This window comes from Oryctolagus cuniculus, chromosome 8 (genome assembly GCF_051225735.1).
Source record: "Oryctolagus cuniculus isolate XC-2025 breed Fujian yellow rabbit chromosome 8, ASM5122573v1, whole genome shotgun sequence".
NCBI lineage: Eukaryota > Metazoa > Chordata > Mammalia > Lagomorpha > Leporidae > Oryctolagus > Oryctolagus cuniculus.
In genome coordinates this window covers 52738281-52757492 of record NC_142874.1, presented here as the reverse complement: position 1 = coordinate 52757492, position 19212 = coordinate 52738281, and the positions used below count along the sequence as shown (strand labels likewise).

Genomic DNA, 19212 nt, shown 5'->3' with positions numbered 1-19212 from the left:
TTACCAGTGGATTGGTCTTCTGATGTCTGATCTCACCTCACTTTCCAGCGCTGGTGTGTAGCTTCTCGGCTGTTGGAGTCTCAAGTTGTGGGTGCCCACACCCTCCATGTAGGTCTACTATATCCCTCTAATTTCAGCAGTTTCCTCTGCTGTTTTTCCCCCTAACTCTTCCCTGAGACTACACTATCTCCACCTTTTTAAATCTTCACCTGCACTAGAGCACTAAGCACCCTCTTTATTCTGCCATCTTGGAACCCCTCCCCCCTTAACTTTTAGCATGTACAGAATTCCTCATATAAATGTAAGTCACCATAAATAAAAAAAATTGATTCAGCAGAAAGCATGCTTTCTTGTTGAAATCATAGCCTCAATCAGTTCTCAATCATTGCAAATTTGGATAAACCCGCAGTTTGTTGAACAGTTAACATACAAACACCACAAATTTAACCAAAAGTCTGGGGTAACTCATTGCATGTTTTCTCCCTGAATGAAAAATAAATTAGAACTGAAGCAGTGTATTGCCATAACTTACCTTGCAAGTAAGCATGCTCTTCTATGTTTATACAACTCAGACTGGAGACATTACTGGTAATCTCCAATACAAGTGCTTTTAAGGAAAACCTACATTTAAACTTTGAGATAGCATAGGACAAAAAAATCTAAATTAATTTTTCTTTTCTCAAAATAATGGAAGATCCTTTTGAAACTTGGTATCTTCAGTTATCGGTATTATTGCATTATTGAGTTACTGCAATACAGCACAGCTTGGTTAAAATGACAAGGCACAAAAAAAACTGAAGTACTATATAAACAAGAAAAGTCACTGAAGATAATTTAATGCCTTGAGGTGAATAAATCAATCTAATTTAAAGCTGAAGAATATACCATAAATTATTTACCTGAAATCAAGTCATATGCTTTTCACTACCTGTTCTATGGACAAGAAAGCAGATACAACTCTTGCTTATGGTTTGTGTTTTAGCACCCTTCTGGACTGGAGGAGTATAAATCAATTCCATTTTTCTACTGTTCATGGAAGATGTCAGGACTGTGTTAGCCATTTGAGAGGAATGCCAAACTGTGGCACTGTGCAGAGGCTAGTGCTCAGAAGACTTCTGATACTAAGTGGAAGTGTGATTGAATCATGGACTCCCACCCTGATGTTTCCATTATATCAGTTGCTAGATTGCTGTTCCAGTTTTTCCCATCTTAACACCCGAGTTGTCAAAGTATACTGCACCTATTAATAAAGCTTATGGCTTGTGTTTTCAACTGTTCTGCACTGAGCAAATCTGTAAGACCAAGGTATCAGCAACATTTTCTACTGAGAGGTTACTACACAAAGTGTATATTTGTCTGCATCTGCCAACAGTTTTCAGCCATTTTATCAAGATTTGGTGCTTTTCCCATATAAATGAATCTTATCATTTCTTTATAAACCTCAGGGTTGAAGTCGCTTATTTCTACTAGATTCTTTTTGCATTCTTCCATTTCATATTCAAACATTTCATTCAACGCTAGGGATCAGGCTGCGAGTACAAAGTTATGAGCTTTAAATTCTTGCCCTCTCACAAAAAAACTGCAATCTGTAAATCTCATGTTTTCCCAGAGATCAGCTAAATCTTTTTAGTCGCCATTCAGGCACCTTCAACATATTTGTATTAGTATGTCCTGGTACGTTTACTGAATCTTGGGCCACACTCACCTCACAAAATAATATAAGCTTGTCATCTGATAAAAGATCATTGGCTTCATCAAGCAAAAATTCCCTTCTAATGAATTTAAAAATTTAAAATTTTAAAAAACCTTAGTCCTTTCCTTGCACAAATTGGTATATTCTTTGGCTTTTCCTTGCTTTTGTTTCTTCCCTTTTAGCGTTCAGAGGGAAAATTTGATTTTTGTGTGACCTTCACTTTTGGGGCAGCTGACTAAAATCAAACATAAGGACAAGTAGTCTGGTTTCATCATCTAATCCCTTTGGGTTTACTCTCAGGCACCATTTCATTTTTTCACTTGGCTCAGATGAAAATGGTGAACTTTTTAACACTTCACTAAGTTCTTCTCAACCAAAACTGAAGTTATTGATGGTACACATGTAGGGAAATTTTACTACTTTAATTTGTGTATAACATTAGCTTTCTGCTATAGGACCAGTGGACATATCTCCAGGTGGAGGTGGGGGTGGTGCCTGAGATATTGTCATTTTATTGTAGTCTTTTAGTATTTAAATAGCATCTCACACAGCTGAGTACTTGTGCAGGGCTGTGCCAGGGAGTTCTGGAGCAGTTTCCTCTCCCACTGAGGTGGCTGCCTCCTTGGCCCTAGGAGCCTGGGCTGTGGTGGCTGAGGCAGCAGGAGTGATGGCGGCTGCCTTGCCGAACTGCATCCCTCCTTCCCGGTCCAACTGTCTTCCCTTCCCCATCTCTCCCTCCTAAACTTCTTCTCCTCATATGTACAGTTTTAAGAGCATCATGATCCTACCCACCCCACCCTCCCTCTCTCCCTCTCTCCCACCTGCTTCCTTCTTTTCTTATTTTGCTTTTAATTTTCAAAGTGACATACATTCAATTTACTTTATAATCACAAGTTTAAAATTCATTCCACTAAGTAAAAAATTCAACAAGTATTAAGTGGAAAGACCACTGTTCCTCAAGAATACAGGCAAGGGCTGTACACAATCAAATCTCAAAGTGTCAATTTTGCTCATATGCATTACATTTTTTGTTCTTTACCAGTTACCACAAATCAGGGAAAGCATATGGTATTTCTCTTTTTGGGACTGGCTTATTTAACTAACCACAATGGCTTCCAGTTGTATCCATTTGGTTGCAAAAGACAGGATTTCATTCCTTTTTACAGATGAGCAGGTGTTCATTATATATATATAATAAATTTCTCATAATAAATTTCTTAAAATAATATATATATCTCATACTAAATTTCTTAAAATCAGACTTTTTACCATTTCTAATTTTCCTCCTCAAAACAACCTGGCTCTCTGAGGGTATTGTGGGTTACAAAAGGATTTTCCTGAGGCAGAGAATCTCATCAGTGGTGTCATTCTGTGGCATTTTAGGTGGATTAGCATTGTTTTATAGCCTCCTATTCATGTCTAGAGTCACTGAACGGATGGCTTAGCAAAATAAATCAAGCATTTGAGAGAGAATTAAAATATATTCAAGCTCAGAAGATTTATCCTGTTCTACTGATTATTTGGAAAAATGTAGGTCAGAGAAAGAGTACAAAGAAAGGAAAGATAGATAAGATTCTTTGGAATTATGTGCTTCATTTTCTTTTCATTAAAGAAGCAACTATGCATCGAACATAAACCAAAGTCCACTAAATTCTGAATTTTGTAGCAAAAATCCCAACCCACACACAATTGGCAACAGAGAAGAAAAAACTGCGGATTTCTTTTGGTAGATAAATCATCTTGGGTATGTCTGGGGCCTGAAAGATGGGCTCAACATTTTAGTTTTCTGAAATAAGTTGGAGTGTCATGTTGGTCATAAATCATCCAAGTTTAGTAAGAGGTCTCCGAGGAAGGCTATTGCCAGCTGAGATGGAAAAGAAGCAGCAAAATAGACCCAGTGAGGTTGCTCTGTCTCCATAAAATCACATTCCAAATACTGGGGTCATAGTAATTCAGATAATTTGGGCTTTTAAATGAAATACTAGAATTTATATTTCCCAATGTTTAGATACTTCTTAGAGTGTGAGATGCTACTCTCTGTTCATTTTGATGGGGCACACATGAAGACAAGGGAAGTAATGATAGAGAAACTGCAACCAATTAATTCTGTTGTTTATATACTAGAGCCAGGTCACTCAGGTCAGAACTATGTCCTTAGATGGCCTTGGGACTTCTGATCCTTGGACATGTTGCTGCTCTATCCTGAAGGATATAGTTGGAAATCCAGTCCCTCTCATCTTGGACCAATGTTTCTTCAAAGACAACAATAAAAAATGTTTTTTGGAACCCTTTCAGAGGCCATAAATGGTTGTCATTATTAAAACCCACATACCATGTGTCCCTGGAATGAATTGTCTATGTGTTTTCATTTGGAAGTGAGAGAGAGGTTTTGATTCTGTGCAGTACTTGTCCTCACTCAAAGTTAAATTTATGTCCGTGCTAACTAAACTCTCTAATGAAGTTCTTTGGTAAGAAAGCTTGCTAGGCATTTCAGATTTGTGAAGAAAGGTGGTAGCTAATAAACCAGTATCAATAGTTCAAGAAATATATTACATGGGGCATCTGTTGACAAAGTATGTATTGATGGAGGTATCTTACTAATACTTTATCCATTCTTGACTACCTGTCTTTTCATTGTACCCTATCAGGAAAAAATTTTTACCTAAAGCATTTGCATTTTACCTCACCTGCAAATTAATTTAGCTTTGTGAGCACTACTAGACTAAAACCAAACAAAAATGACATGTTAATGTGATTACAAATTTTTAGTCCCTGAGCACAGCTTCATCTTAAAAGTTGCCAAATCTCTCAAAGTCGCCTCTTCAGAGATCACTGTCAGCTAAATGTGTATCTGGAACAGGACAGGTATCCACCTCTCGACTAAGAAAGGACCAACACACAGAAGATGATGATGCAGATGATGAAGATTTAGATGTTACAGAAGATGAAAACTGATTTTCTTAACTTCACATTTCCACTTTCATCTTTAATGACTTGAAATCCAAGATTACTGAATTGTAAAATGCTATACTCACTTGAAACATTAAACCTCAAAATGAAATTCTACTAGAAATGGAAAAAAAAATTGAATGAAATTTATACTGACCAAAAAAAAAAGTATTGTGGAAATACAGTTGTTTCAGCATCATTTGTTGAAGAAACTATTCTTTCTGCCATCAAATGACAGCCTTACTGAAATAATTTCACTATAGTTAGGTAGGTTTATTTCCTGGTTTCTTTCTATTCTGTTGATCTAAATGTCTACCTGTATGCTAGCATCACCCTGTTTTGATTATTGTAGCTTCATAGTAACTTTTGAAATCAAGAAGTTGGGTATACCAAATGTATTCTTTTCAAGATTGTTTTGGCCATTTGAGGCCCCCTATAATTCTTCATGACTTTTAGAACTGGCTTTTCCATTTTTGCAAGGAGACTCGCTGAAATTTTAAGATTACACTGAATCCACAGACTGCTTTGGGAATGGCTGCCATCTTAACATTATTAACTGTTCCATGAAAACAAGATGTCTTACATTTATTTAGGTTTTCTTTAACCTCTTTCAGCAGAGTTTTACTGTTTGCACTGTATAAGTCGTACACTTGTTTTGTTATATTATTTTTAAATATTTTATTCTTTTTGGTGCTTTTGTAAGTGAAATTTTTAATCTCATTTTCAGATTGTTCATTTCTAATATATGGAAATACATGTTGAACGTTTTTTAATCTCCTATTCTGACCTCGGTACCTTCTATAAATTATCACATTTAGTTTCACTTAGTTCACATTTAGTTTTCACTTAGCCTGGTAAATTAAATAGTATTATCTCTATTTACAGATGAATACAATAAAACTTGAACATATCAAATCACAGACCAATAGAATAGAAAAAGAAAAAGGCAGAGATCTGAATTGACAAATAATGGACGCAGATTCTCTACCTTTCTCTCTCAATCTCTCCCTCTCTGTCACTGTCTTTCAAATAAACAAATAAATATTTAAAATATAAATAGTAAATAAAAATAATAACTGCAAATAAAAGAAATAAGTCTCATAACCAATTGCAGGTTGAGTATCTGTTATCAGAAATGCTTAGAACCAGAAGTGCTTTGCAGTTTGGATTATTTTATATCTTGGAATATTTCATGAAATATATTGGGGGTGGGACCCAAGTCTAAATATGAAATTCATTATTTTTTTTTGACAGGCAGAGATAGACAATGAGAGAGAGAGAGAGAGAAAGAGAAAGAGAGAGAGACAGAGAGAAAGGTCTTCCTTTTCCGATGGTTCAACCCACAAGTGGCCGCTACAGCAGGCGCGTTGCGGCTGGCGCACCGCGCTGATCAGAAGCCATGGCGCCTACACGAGATTCATTTGTATTTTCATACATACTTTATACATATAGCCTGAAGGCAATTTTATATGGTATTTTCAGTGCACTTGTGTTTTGACTGAGACCTGTCACAAGAGGTCAGGTATGGAATTTTCCACTTGTGACATCATATCAGTACTCAAAAAGCTTGGAGCATTTCAAATTCTGGATTTTCAGATTATTATAATCCACCTATACATTAGTGACACAGTCACAGGATATTTTGCCAAATGCCAAAAGTCAACCATGAGTCTGTTTCCTCATCCATAAAATTCCAACAAGAGTAGATAAAGATAAAACGAGATAATGCCTTCAATAAATATTCTCATTTTCAGTATCATATGGTAGATAAGGAGGATTGTAAGGATCAAATGAGACAAAGTATAGTGATATTTTATAATATATAATGGGATTTTTTGCAGTTTTTGTAGAAAATTTTATTCACACAAAAAGAATGACTAAAACATACATTTATTAGCAAAAGCTATAATACCTAAAAATGTTTATGTTCTATGGTATTCTCAAAAAGTTTTCAAGAAAACTCTGGAGCTTCAAGACAACCTAAGAAAATTTAAAAACCACAAAGATACCAGAAGCCATCTTACTAGTCCCAGTGATCAATTTCTGTTCACAATTGATCATAATGATAGGACTAAGAGCCGAAGGGATCACATAAACAAGACTAGCGTCTGCAAATACTAGCTGATAGAATAAAAAAGGGAGAGAACGATCCAACATGGGAAGCGAGATACACAGCAGACCCATAGAATGGCAGATGTCCTAAACAACACTTTGGCCTCAGAATCAGCCCTTAAGGCATGCGGATCCAGCTGAAAAGCCCATGAGAGTATTTCAGGCATGGAAAGCCAAAACACTCTGGCAAAACAAACAAACAAACTAACAAACAAACAAAAAAACCTAAATGAAAGATCTCCGTGAGTGAGGTCCCAGTGAAAAGAACAGGTCATCAAAGAAGGAGGTACCTTTCTCCGAAGGGAGGAGAGAACTTCCACTGTGACTATGACCTTGTCTAAATATGATCAGAGTTGGTGAACTCAGGGGGCTTCCATAGCCTTGGCAGCTCATGACAAGAGCCTAGGGTGATTACTGATGCCATAAACAAGAGTGTCAATTTGTTAAGTCAACAACAGGAGTCACTGTGCACTTACTCCTCATGTAGGATCTCTTTCCTTAATGTGCTATACATTGTGATTTAATGCTATAACTAGTATTCAAACAGTATTTTTCACTTTGTGGTTCTATGTGGGTGCAAACTGTTGAAATCTTTACTTAATATATGCTAAACTGATCTTCTGTATATAAAGAGAATTGAAAATGAATCTTGATGTGAATGGAAGGGGGGAGGAAGCGGGAAAGGGGAGGGTAGTGGGTGGGAGGGAAGTTATGTGGGGGGAAATCATTGTAATCCATAAGCTGTACTTTGGAAATTTATATTCATTAAATAAAAAGTAAAAAAAAAAAAAAAAAAAAGAAAAAAAAGTTGCCAAATATCTCTGCTTCTGTTACCAGTTCAAATATTGCCCTTTTTAAAAAGATTTATTTATTTGAAATTCAAGAGTTGCAGAGAGAGAGGGAGACATACAGACAGATGTCCCATCCACTGGTTCACTCCCCAGATGGCTGAAACAGCCAGCGCTTGGCTAGGCTGAAGCCAGGAACCAAGAATTTCATTTGGGTCTCCCACATGGATGGCAGGGACCCAAACACTTGGGTTGTTTTTCACTGCTTTTCCTAGGCCATTATCAGGGAGCTGGATCAGGAATGGAGCAGCTGGGATTAGAACCGGAACCATATGGGATGCCCAGTGTCATAGGCAATTGCTTTTCTCACTATGCCACAATGCTGGCCCCATATATTGTCTTGATCAACTCTTTCTCCTTCAAAGATAAGACCTCCTACTAGTCCTTCTCTCATTCTCCACTACTGGTGCCATCTCCCAAATCACGGAAAAAATTAGAGACAAGCAATGCATCATTCCTATTTTTACCTTCTTCTTCTCCTCCCATCTTCAACTTAACATCTCATAGGGAAAATATCCTAAACTTAACCTTCTTGTATTTGCCTTCTGCCTTCCACATTCTTAGAGCTCTCACTGCATCAGTATCCCTTCCCTGGCATTCTCTCTTTGTATCTCTTATACTCTATAGCCTATGAATGTATTCAATCTCTCTAACCTTAAAAATAAAACCATGAGCTTTTGTCAGCCTCTAACTAAACTATATGTTTGTTTATTTTCACCTTTTTTTAAAGATTTTATTTATTTATTTGAGAGATAGAGTTACAGGCAATGAGAGGGAGAGACAGAGAGAAAGGTCTTCCACCTGTGGTTCACTCCCCAAATTGGCCCCCAAAGCAGGAGCTGGGCTGATCTGAAGTCAACAGCCAGGAGCTTCTTCCAGGTCTCCTTCCTAGGTGCAGGAGCCCAAGCACCTGGGCCATCTTCTACCGCTTTCCTAGCCCATAAACAGAGAGCTGGATCAGAAGAGGAGCAGCCAGGACTAGAACCGGTGCCAATATAGGATGCTGGCACCACAGGCAGATGATTAACCTACTGGGCCACAGCACCTGCCCCCACATTTTTTTTAAGATTTATTTATTTATTTGAAAGGCAGAGTTAGAGAGAGGCAGAGGCAAAGAGCAAGAAAGAGATCTCCCATCTGCTGGTTTACTCTCCGATGGCTGCAATGGCTGGAGATGCATGGATCTGAAGCCAGGAGCCCTGAGCTTCTTCCAGGTCTCCCACGTGGGTGCAGGGGCCCAAGGATTCTACTGCTTTCCGAGGCCATAGAAGAGAGCCGTATTGGAAGTGGAGCAGCTGAGTCTGGACCTGGCACCCATATGGGATGCTGGCACTGCAGGCGGCGTCTTTATGGGCTAAGCCACAGCACCAGTCTCTCCCTTCCCCACCCCTACGCTGCCCCATACACACAGTTTTTTGAAATAGTAGTCTTAACTCTGTTTTTCCACCATATCTTTCTTACACTTCTTGGTTTGTTGTTATAAGACTTTTTTTTTTTAAATACCTCCATTAACTCTGTTCCTGAGAATATCTTCATAGCTCTTAGATTCAAATGGACACATTCTCAATTCTTGTCCTTTAGATTTGATGATATTTGATAATATTGATGAGTTTCTCTTCCTAAAAAACTCTCTTTAGTTTCTAGAATTCCATTTCTTTCATATATTAGGAATTTAGTCAAATCCAGAAGTTCTTCTTCCCCACCAATTCTTTCCCACCCATTCTTTCACTTAATTCTTTATTAATTTATGGATTACTGTGTGATATTTTGGTACACGTATAATGTCCAATCAGGATAAATATATTACTTCAAAACTTTGAAATTTCTTTTTCATGATGTGCTGGCATTGGGCAGGAAGATGACTATAGATTACATTAATGTACTATATATTCCTCTATGAAAACATTTTTTATCCATTCACCCATTGATGGACATCTCTGTTGATTCCGTGTGTTAACTGTTACGAATACAGTGAAAGTGAGCATGGGAGTGCAGGTAGTTCTTTCGTGTGATGATTTCCTTCCCTTCCCTTCAAATATATACCCAGAAGGGAGATGGATGATCAAGTGATAGATCTACTTTCATTTATTGAGAATAAGTGTAATATACCCACAATGTCCATACTAATTTGCATTTCCACTAACAGTATATTAGAGTTCACTTTTATCCACAACCTTTCCAGCAATTTCTATTTTTTGTCTTATTGGTAATATCCATTCTAACTGGAGTGAAATAACATCTTGCTGTGATTTTAATTTGCATTCCCTGATGACTAGTGATACTGAGCATTTTGTTTTAATGTGTTTGCTGTCCATTTGCATTTCTTATTCTGAGAAATGTATATTCAGTTACTTTGCCCATTGATTAATTGGATTGGTTGCTGTTTTGTTTGGTTTTCTGAGTTCTTTAAATATTCTGGAAATTAGACCTTTTTCAGATAAAGAATTTGTGAATATATTCTCCCATTCTGTTAGTTTACATCTCTCTCTTTTTTTTTTTTTTTTTTGACAGGCAGAGTGGACTGCGAGAGAGACAGAGAGAAAGGTCTTCCTTTGCCATTGGTTCACCCTCCAATGGCCGCCATGGCTGGCGCACCGCACTGATCTGAAGGCAGGAGCCAGATGCTTCTCCTGGTCTCCCATGGGGTGCAGGGCCCAAGCACCTGGGCCATCCTCCACTGCACTCCCAGGCCACAGCAGAGAGCTGTCCTGGAAGAGGGGCAACCAGGACAGAATCCGGCACCCCGACTGGGACTAGAACCCGGTGTGCCGGTGCCGCAAGGTGGAGGATTGGCCTATTGAGCCGCGGCGCCAGCTATATCTCTTTCTCATTTCCAAATCTGCACATCCATTTATAAACAATGCCTTCTGGGTATTTTCCATGGGTGTGTTGCACAGGAAAACAAATTCACACACACACACATTTTCTATCACTCTACCATATAATTTCCCTGTAGATGGGACCACCATCAATCAGATATTCAATTCAGATTATTCCTAAATCATCCCTCAGCTTTCTTCTTCCCTCTCCTTTAACCATGTGTAACCAGTCCCTGTGGTCTAGTTGTACCTCTCAAATCACTCTAGTAACTATTTCCTTGCTTCTCTGATCACTGCTGCTGGCTTCCTTTAGACTTTAATCTTTTCCTATATGAAACACTACAAGATTCTATGCCCAAAAAAATTGAGCTTTTTAAAATAGCCAGACAATTTAATTATACTTTAAGTATGAGATTTACATAAACTACATATACTTACACTTTTTTGCTGCCATTTAAAATGGTCACTTGGAGATGGGTGAAAAACACATAGTCAAGTAGATTTTAATTGACAATTAGATTAAAAACTTCATGGATAGTATAAATATGTTTTTCTGGAACAAATCCAAAAAATTTTAATTTTTTAAAGAATTATTTATTTATTTGAAAGACAGAATTAGAGAGAGAGAGAGAGAGAGATCTTCCAACCACTAGTTCATTCCCCAAATGGTGGCAATGACTGTACCAGGAGCGATCCGAAGCCAGGAGCCAGGAGCTTTATCTGGGTCTCCCACATGGGTTCAGTGGCCCAAGCACTTGGGCCATGTTCTGCTGCCTTTCCAGGCACATTAGCAGGGAGCTGGATTAGAAGTGGAGCAGTGGGGACTTGAACCGGCTCCCATATGGGATGCTGGCACTGAAGGAGTCAGCTTAACATGCTAAACCGCAGTGCCAGAGCCAAAATACTTTAAGTTTTAAGACAACTGTGAGCATCTCAAACAATGTTTTATTATTACAACACCCGTTATTTTTTCAGAATCTAGTTATTACAAAGGCATATAGATAAATATTAATGAATAAAGTTAAGAAAAATGAAAAACCTTAAGAAAGTAAAATTTAAAATAAAAAATACTGACTTCTAAAGGGGGCTAAATACACCATTATATATTACATTTTAAAAGTGCATCTCCTAATGTGATTTGTGTCCTGGATTCTACAATTAATTTTGACTAAATACATAAATAAAACTGTGTGCAACTTGCAAAGGGAAAATCAATTTCTCCACTCCAATTCATGGAAAGGTGATGAGAAATCTGATATGTGGTAGCCACTCATAATGTTGCCAATGGAATGAACATGAACCTGTTTCCCTCAGTGATGAGGAATATTCTGCGTACTGCACTGCAAATAATAAACACCACACCTTGTGTGTTGGACAAACACGGTCATGCTTTCCAAAAAGTTTACACTCTTTTTCATTCCACACACCGAATGTATTTCTCTTGTCCAATGTGATCTATGTGTTTAACTTAACAGTCCTTGGAGGAGGCAATACCACCCAGTTCTGGATCATCACATTTTTAAAGGGAAATCACCCTTTTCCTTTAAAAATACTTTTAGAAATGTGCAAAAATACAAATGGAATTGCTAAATCATAATGTATATTTTAGAATGAGAAGCATGTCTGTCCTTCTTTAAAGTGCCATATGGGGATTGACATCTTGTAACCCAGAGACACTTCATTTTGAATCCAATGAGAAAGGACTGTTACAGAATGAAAAATCTGCACAATTCTTTGGAGCACTTAAAATCTGCTACATGCAACTTGGGCTATAAAACACTTGAGACTTGGTAGCTACCAAGTATAAACAAATTGTAATGGGCAAAATTACATTAGGTGACTATATACATATAATGCATTCCTTTTAAAATCATCTAATTTTTGATAGTCTGAAAAGACAAGTGTCACGGTACTCAACCTATCCTGACATTTGAAAAGATAGGAAAACATGGTTTTTCCTAGTTACTGTGTTCTGAAACTCAAACTCTAAATGCTTTTGTGTAGAGCTCAGTTGGGTTCAGCAGTGAGAGAAGCACATTAGAGACTCCTTGGAAGGGTCAACTCTATTTGGCAGCATCTTACTTTATCTTTTAAACTTTGCTAACTCTTTTCCAGTGAATACAGGCACAAAAAAAATCTATTTATTTTTATTGCTTTCATGTTCTGAGTGCCTCTTGATTAGTAAGAAATATTTTTTTTAAAGATTTACTTGTTTATTTTGAAAGTCAGAGTTACAGAAAGACACACACACTCACAGATACAGAGAGAGAGAGAGAGAGAGAGAGAGAGAGAGAGAGAGAGAGTCCATCTACTGGCTTACTCCCCAGATGGCCCAATGGCCAAATGGCCAGTGCCTAGGCCAGGCTAAAGCAAGGAGACAGGAGCTTCTTCTGGGTCTCACATGTAGGTGGCAGGGGCCCAAAGACATGGGCTATCTTCCTCTGCTTTTCTAGGCCATTCCATAGTAGGAGACTGGATTGGAAGTGGAGGAGCCAGGACACAAACCAGCACCCATATGGGATCCTGGTGTCACAGGAGGTGGCTTTATCTGCTGCTGCACAATGCTGGCCCCACTAAGAAATAGCTTTCAAATAGAAAACAAAATGATTCCTTTCAACGGACTCAGCTCCCAGGTTTATCTTTTCTTCCTTCTGTACTCACGAGCACACCATATCATACAGATCTGATCAGATTACCCTCTGCTTAGGGCTGTTCCCTGTTACCCACCCCACCACATGGCCATGAGGATAAAATCCAAGTCTTTCTCATATCTTGATGATCTGATCTGGGCTGTGAATATCTGCTTAGCCTCTTTTTTTTTTTTTTTTTTTTTTTTTTTTTTTACAATTCCACAATTCACAATGCACTCTGGCCTTGCTAAATTGTATATAGCTATTTTTCTGAAGGCACTCCTGTCAGACATGGGTGCTTTTGGCATGCAATTCCCTGTCCACAGAGTGACTTGAGTTTCTTCCCCTAAATCCTTTTCATCAAAATCTCAAAGCAAATATGTCTTCTAAGAAGTCTTCCCTGGAGCCAGCCTTGTGGTGTAGCAGTAAAGCCACTGCTTGCATGCAGTGCTGGCATCCCATATGGGCTCTGGTTCAAGTCCTGACTATTCCACTTCAGATCCAGCTCTCTGCTGTGTTCTGGGAAAGCGGTGAAAGATGGCCAAGTCCTTGGGCCCCTGCACCCCGTGTGGGAAACCTGGAAGAAGCTCCTGGCTCCTGGCTTTGGATAGTCCAGCTCTGGCTGTTGTGGACATTTGGGGATAGAAGACCTCTCTCTCTCTCTCTCTCTCTCTTCTCTCTGCGCCGCTGCCTCTCTGTAACTCTGCCTTTCAAAAAAAAAAAATAAGCCTTATGCTTTCCAGACCTTCCTGACAACATGTAACACAGCACTCATCATACTTCAAGTATTTATGAGGGTACTTCAAACATTTCATGAAAAAACTGAACTGAAAGGTTTTATTTTGATTCAAAATTGTTTGAAATCTATGCAGTTTTTCACAATACGCATTTTCCATTAACCTTTGCAAAGACCCTTCTATGCATGAGTTTCAAATTTTTTCACCAATGTAAACTTATCTTTTAAAATATTTATATCATTTATTTGAGAGAGAGAGAGAGAGAGAGAGAGAGAGAGAAACATGCAGAGATACTGGTTTACTCCTCAAATGCCTCCAATACCATGGGCTGGGCCAGACAAAGGGACCCAAGCATTTGTATCATGACCAGCTACTTACCAGGGTGAACATTAGCAGGAATTTAGAATTGAGAGTGAAACTCTGACATGTTCTGTGTCAGCACCAAGTGTCATTTTAGTCACACAATACTCTCACCCTAAAATTATCTTTTAATTCCATTTCCTATGAAGGTTTTTAAAAAATATTTATTCATTATTTATTCCCAATTATTACTTCAAATATATATTCCATTCTTTTTTTAAATATTTTATTCTATTTTAAAATTATTTTAACAGTTTTAATATACTTCATAGATACAGTTCTAATATACTAATTTTTCCTTCCTTCCTCTTGCCTCCCTGTCTCTCTCTGCCAACCTCCTTCCCTCTCCTTCTTTCTCCATAGAGCTTTTGAAGTGCTTTCATAACACACTTCTTCCTCATTAGGACAAGACATTATTCTTCATTTTATTGCCAATAACAAAAAGGACTTGCTTTATTATAGTTGTTCAAGACATGTTTACTGCATAAATGCATGAATAAATGAATAAAATAAAACATGATAAGAGATAGAAAAGACTGAAGTGAAATTTAATAATGAATACATAATATGTAATCATTTCTTAAAACGGAGTCTGGTTATGGGGCGTTTTTGCTATTTAGTAAAGTAGAATTCTCAACCATGAGAATCAAAGCTCAAGATTATAATTCTTCAGAAAGATATTTTTATTAGCAGCAGCACCTCATTTTTAAAAATTATTATTTATTTGTTTTCATTTGTTTGAAAGGGAGGAGAGAGAGAGAGAGAGAGAGAGAGAGAGAGAGAGAGAAATCTAACACTCCTTCTTTGCTATAGCAGCAGGGTGGGCCAGGCAGAAGCCAGGAGCCCAGAGCGCAGTCTCCCATGTGGGTGGCAGGAACATAAGCACCTGAGTCATTATCTGCTGCCTCCCTGGGCATTAACAAGAAGCTGTAACCTGGGATGGAATATAGACTCACACCCAGGCACTCCAGTATGGATGTCCCAAGGGATGTCCACTGCTGCGCCAAACCCCTACTCCTTTTGTTTCTCTTAATGAAGAGAGATTTTTAAATTCTGATAGATTTTTTGTAATTTCCCCATAGGATCACTTACTCAGATCTTTGTTATGAGGCCATGAGGCCAAAGCATGTCATACTGAGGAGCTGAGGTTTGGAAAATTTCTTGAGTACGAAACCTATGAAAGCAAAATTTCATAATTAGCACTGTATTCATTTTCTGTCTTCCTGGATGTGGATAAAGTAAATTTTGTTGCTCAGACTTCTTTTTTTAAATTTGGATCTTGTAATTTGCCAAATACAGAAGACTTAAAATACTATTAATTATAAAATTCTTCTCTTAATAGAGTTAGTAAGGCATCCATTATTTTTGGACACAAGGGCGTTTGGACGTTTGATATCTGGAAATCTTAATCTGAGAGACAGATTTTTTATTTCAAATAAGGCTTATCTTTTATAATCCACTCATGAAGTTTTCTGTTATGTATCAATTAGGATAGTATCAGTAAGTTCCAGATGTGAAGGAAGGAACATCAGAAACCTAGGGAGAATGTTGCTGCAACAGAGGTAGAGTTAACACTTTCTTCCTTTTGTTATTTTGTGTCTAATTATTTCTCTACTTTCGTGTAAACTTGATTATTTTTTAAGACTTGTCTTTTCTGATGTGAATCTTTAATGCTACAGATTTTTATCAAAGCGCTATTTTAGCTGTATCTTGAAAATTCTGATGTATTTTGCTTTCAATTTGGTTTGCTTCAGAATATTTTCTCGTTCCTTTGATAATTCTGCCTTTGTTTAAGAGTCATTTAGAGGTATTTTTAAGTTTCCAATATATGAAGGGCTTTCTAAATATCTTTCTAGTTTTGATGTTTAGTTTAATTATTTTTGTTCAGAAAACATATTTTGTATCATTTCAGTTCTTTTGACTTTCTCAATTTTTTGTATTTTTGTTGCTTATTTTAGTGTCAGGATCTAGTCATTGTTGACTAAAACTGCAATAAAACACAATGTGCATGCTGTTGCAATTGGACAGAATGTTCTGTAGATGTCAAATAGGTCTAGTTGATTGATAGTGCTGTTCTAGTCTTTTATGTCCTTGCTGCTTTTTTTGTCTATTTGTTTTAGAAATTCTATAGAAAGAGAAAATTTTATTTTTTTCTTTCTATTTCTATCCATTTTTTTTTAACTTTTATTTAATGAATATAAATTTCCAAAGTACAGCTTATGGATTACAATGGCTTCCCCCCCATATTGTCTCTCCCACCCGCATCCCTCCCCTTTCCCACTCCCTCTCCCCTTCCATTCACATCAAGATTCATTTTCGATTCTCCTTATATACAGAAGATCAGTTTAGCATACATTAAGTAAAGATTTCAACAGTTTGCTCCCACACAAACATAAAGTGAAAAATAATAGATGATTTTTTAAATGATGATGAAATCAGATCAGACCTATTGTCATGTTTAATCCCAGTGAGAGTCAAGTTGGGAATTGATAATTTCTTCTTCTTTTTTTTTTTTTTTTATAGAAGATCAGTTTAGTATACATTAAGTAAAGATTTCAACAGTTTGCACCCCCATAGAAACACAAAGCGAAATATACTCTTTGAGTACTCATTATAGCATTAAGGTTCAATGTACAGCACATTAGGGACAGAGATCCTACACGAGGAGTAAGTGCACAGTGACTCCTGTTGTTGACTTTACAAATTGACACTCCTGTTTATGGCATCAGTAATCTCCCTATGCACCAGTCATGAGTTTCCAAGGCTATGGAAGCCTTTTGAGTTCTCCGATTCTTATCTTGTTTAGACAAGGTCATATTCAAAGTGGAGGTTCTCTCCTCCCTTCAGAGAAAGGTACCTCCTTCTTTGAAGACCTGTTCTTTCCACTGGGATCTCACTCACAGAGATCTTTCATTTAGGGTTTTTTTTTTTTTTTTTTTCGCCAGAGTGTCTTGTCTTTCCATGCCTGAAATACTCTCATGGGCTTTTCAGCCGGATCTTAATGCCTTTAGGGCTGATTCTGAGTCCAGAGTGCTGTTTAGGACATCCACCATTCTATGAGTCTGCTGAGTATCTCACTTCCCATGTTGGATCACTCTCCCCTTTATTTATTCTATCAGTTAGTATTAGCAGGTACTAGACTTGTTTATGTGCTTCCTTTGACTCTTAGTCCTTTCATTATGATCAATTGTGAACTGAAATTGATCACTTGGAATAGTGAGATGGCATTGGTACATGCCACCTATCCATTTTTATATCATGCATTTTGGAGTTCCATTGCCAAGTTCATAGATGTTTAGAATTTTATGTTTGCATGTTGAATTGGTCCTTTTATAATAATGTAATAGCTCTCTTTAGGAAATATTGTTTGATCTAAAGAAAATTTTGATATTAACACATGAATTAATATTTTATGGGGAATATTTTGCCCTCTTTGTTCTGATAAACTATCTATATCATTGCAATTTCATAAGTTTCTTTAACAGAATATATAGTTGGGTTTTAAATATTTATCTAATCTGACAGTTTCTGTCATTTAATTGCTATGTGTACACCTTTTGTATGTTAGGTAGCTGTTGATAAAATTAGAATTTGATTATTTGTCTTCTTGTTGTTGTTGTTTGTTTCTCTGGTCCTCTTTCTTGCATTGTTTGGGATTATTTGAATGTTTCTGGTTTTCCCTTGAAGCCCTTATTTCCCTTGCTGAGTAAGGGAAAATTTCCAGGTTTAGAGCATTACAAAAGAGCATGTAGTATTGGGATGAACTTGCAGGACTAACATGTAGTGGCCAGCAATGTGGCATAGTGGGTTAAGCTGCCTACTACACCAACATCTCATCTGTTTGAGTACAGATGCTCCACTCCTGTCTGATCCAGCTCTCTGATAATGTGCCTGGGAGAGCATCAGAAGATGGACCTAGGACGTGGTTCCCTGCACCCAGTGGGAGACCTGGATGAAGGTCTTGGCTCTTGGCTTCAGCCTGGCGCATGTCATTTGGGGAATGAATGAGTAGATGGAAGCTCCATCCATCCTTCCTCCCTTCCTTCCTTCCTTTCTCTCTAATCTGCCTTTCAATTAAATAAAATAAATCTTCTATTTTATTTGAAAAAGAAAAAGCATAGCCTGCAGTCCTTTGTGATTGATCAGAGATCAAGCACAGAAGTCACTGTCTTCTGGCCCCTGTTAGTCTCAGGTGCAACTTTGTCTCTGGAGATTCTGAGAACAAAAGGTCATTTCTATATTTTATAAATTAATTTTTCCTGAAAATGTGTACAATAGGTTCATTATTTTCAATACTATAGCATGGCTCTTTAAATTATTTGTGTTGTACAGAAGTATCAAACTCATTACAGAATTTTACTGGCTGAAACTTGATATTCTATATCTCACCAAAATTAAAGAGGAGTTTCCCATCCAAAGACTAATCAGATTCAACCCTTCTTAGTTTCTGAGATGACTAAAGTTCGGGTGGGAGGGAGGGAAAGAGGGAGGGAGGGAGGGAGGGAGGGAAGGAAGGAAGGAAGGAAGGAAGGAAGGAAGGAAGGAAGAAGAGGGAGGGAAGGAAGGGTCATTTTGTCGTTAGAATTATATCTATGAGGGGCTGGCACTGTGACTTAGCAGGTTAAGCATCTGCCTGCAGTGACAGTATCCCATATGGGTGCTGGTTTGAGTCCTGGCTGCTCCGCTCCTGATCCAGCTCCCTGCTAATGTGCCTGGGAAAGCGCAGGGAAAGGAGTGGAAGATGACCCAAATGCTTGGGACCCTGCACTCGTGTGAGAGACCCAGAGGAAGCTCCTGGCTCCTGGCTTCACTCTGGCCCAGCTCTGGACATTGTGGCCATGGGGAGTGACCCAGTGGTCAGTCTCTCTCTCTCTCTTTCTCTCTCTCTCCCTCCCTCCCTTTCTTTCTCTCTGTATCTCTGCCTTTCAAATAAATAGATGAATCTTAAAAAATTATTTCTATGAACTACATGGAATCTTTTCTCTTCATATTCATAGTGAATTGTCATGAGAATTGATGAGAATTATGTTGTAGTAAGTATCATTTATTTGTTGTAACCTTGAA

The 19212-nt window shown here is 37.8% G+C and overlaps 1 pseudogene; it reads right to left on the bottom strand.

The window, feature by feature from the left end:
• Window positions 1-1042: 1042 nt before the first annotated feature.
• Window positions 1043-19212, bottom strand: part of LOC100345864 (speckle-type POZ protein-like pseudogene) — a 145526-nt pseudogene continuing 127356 nt past the window's right edge.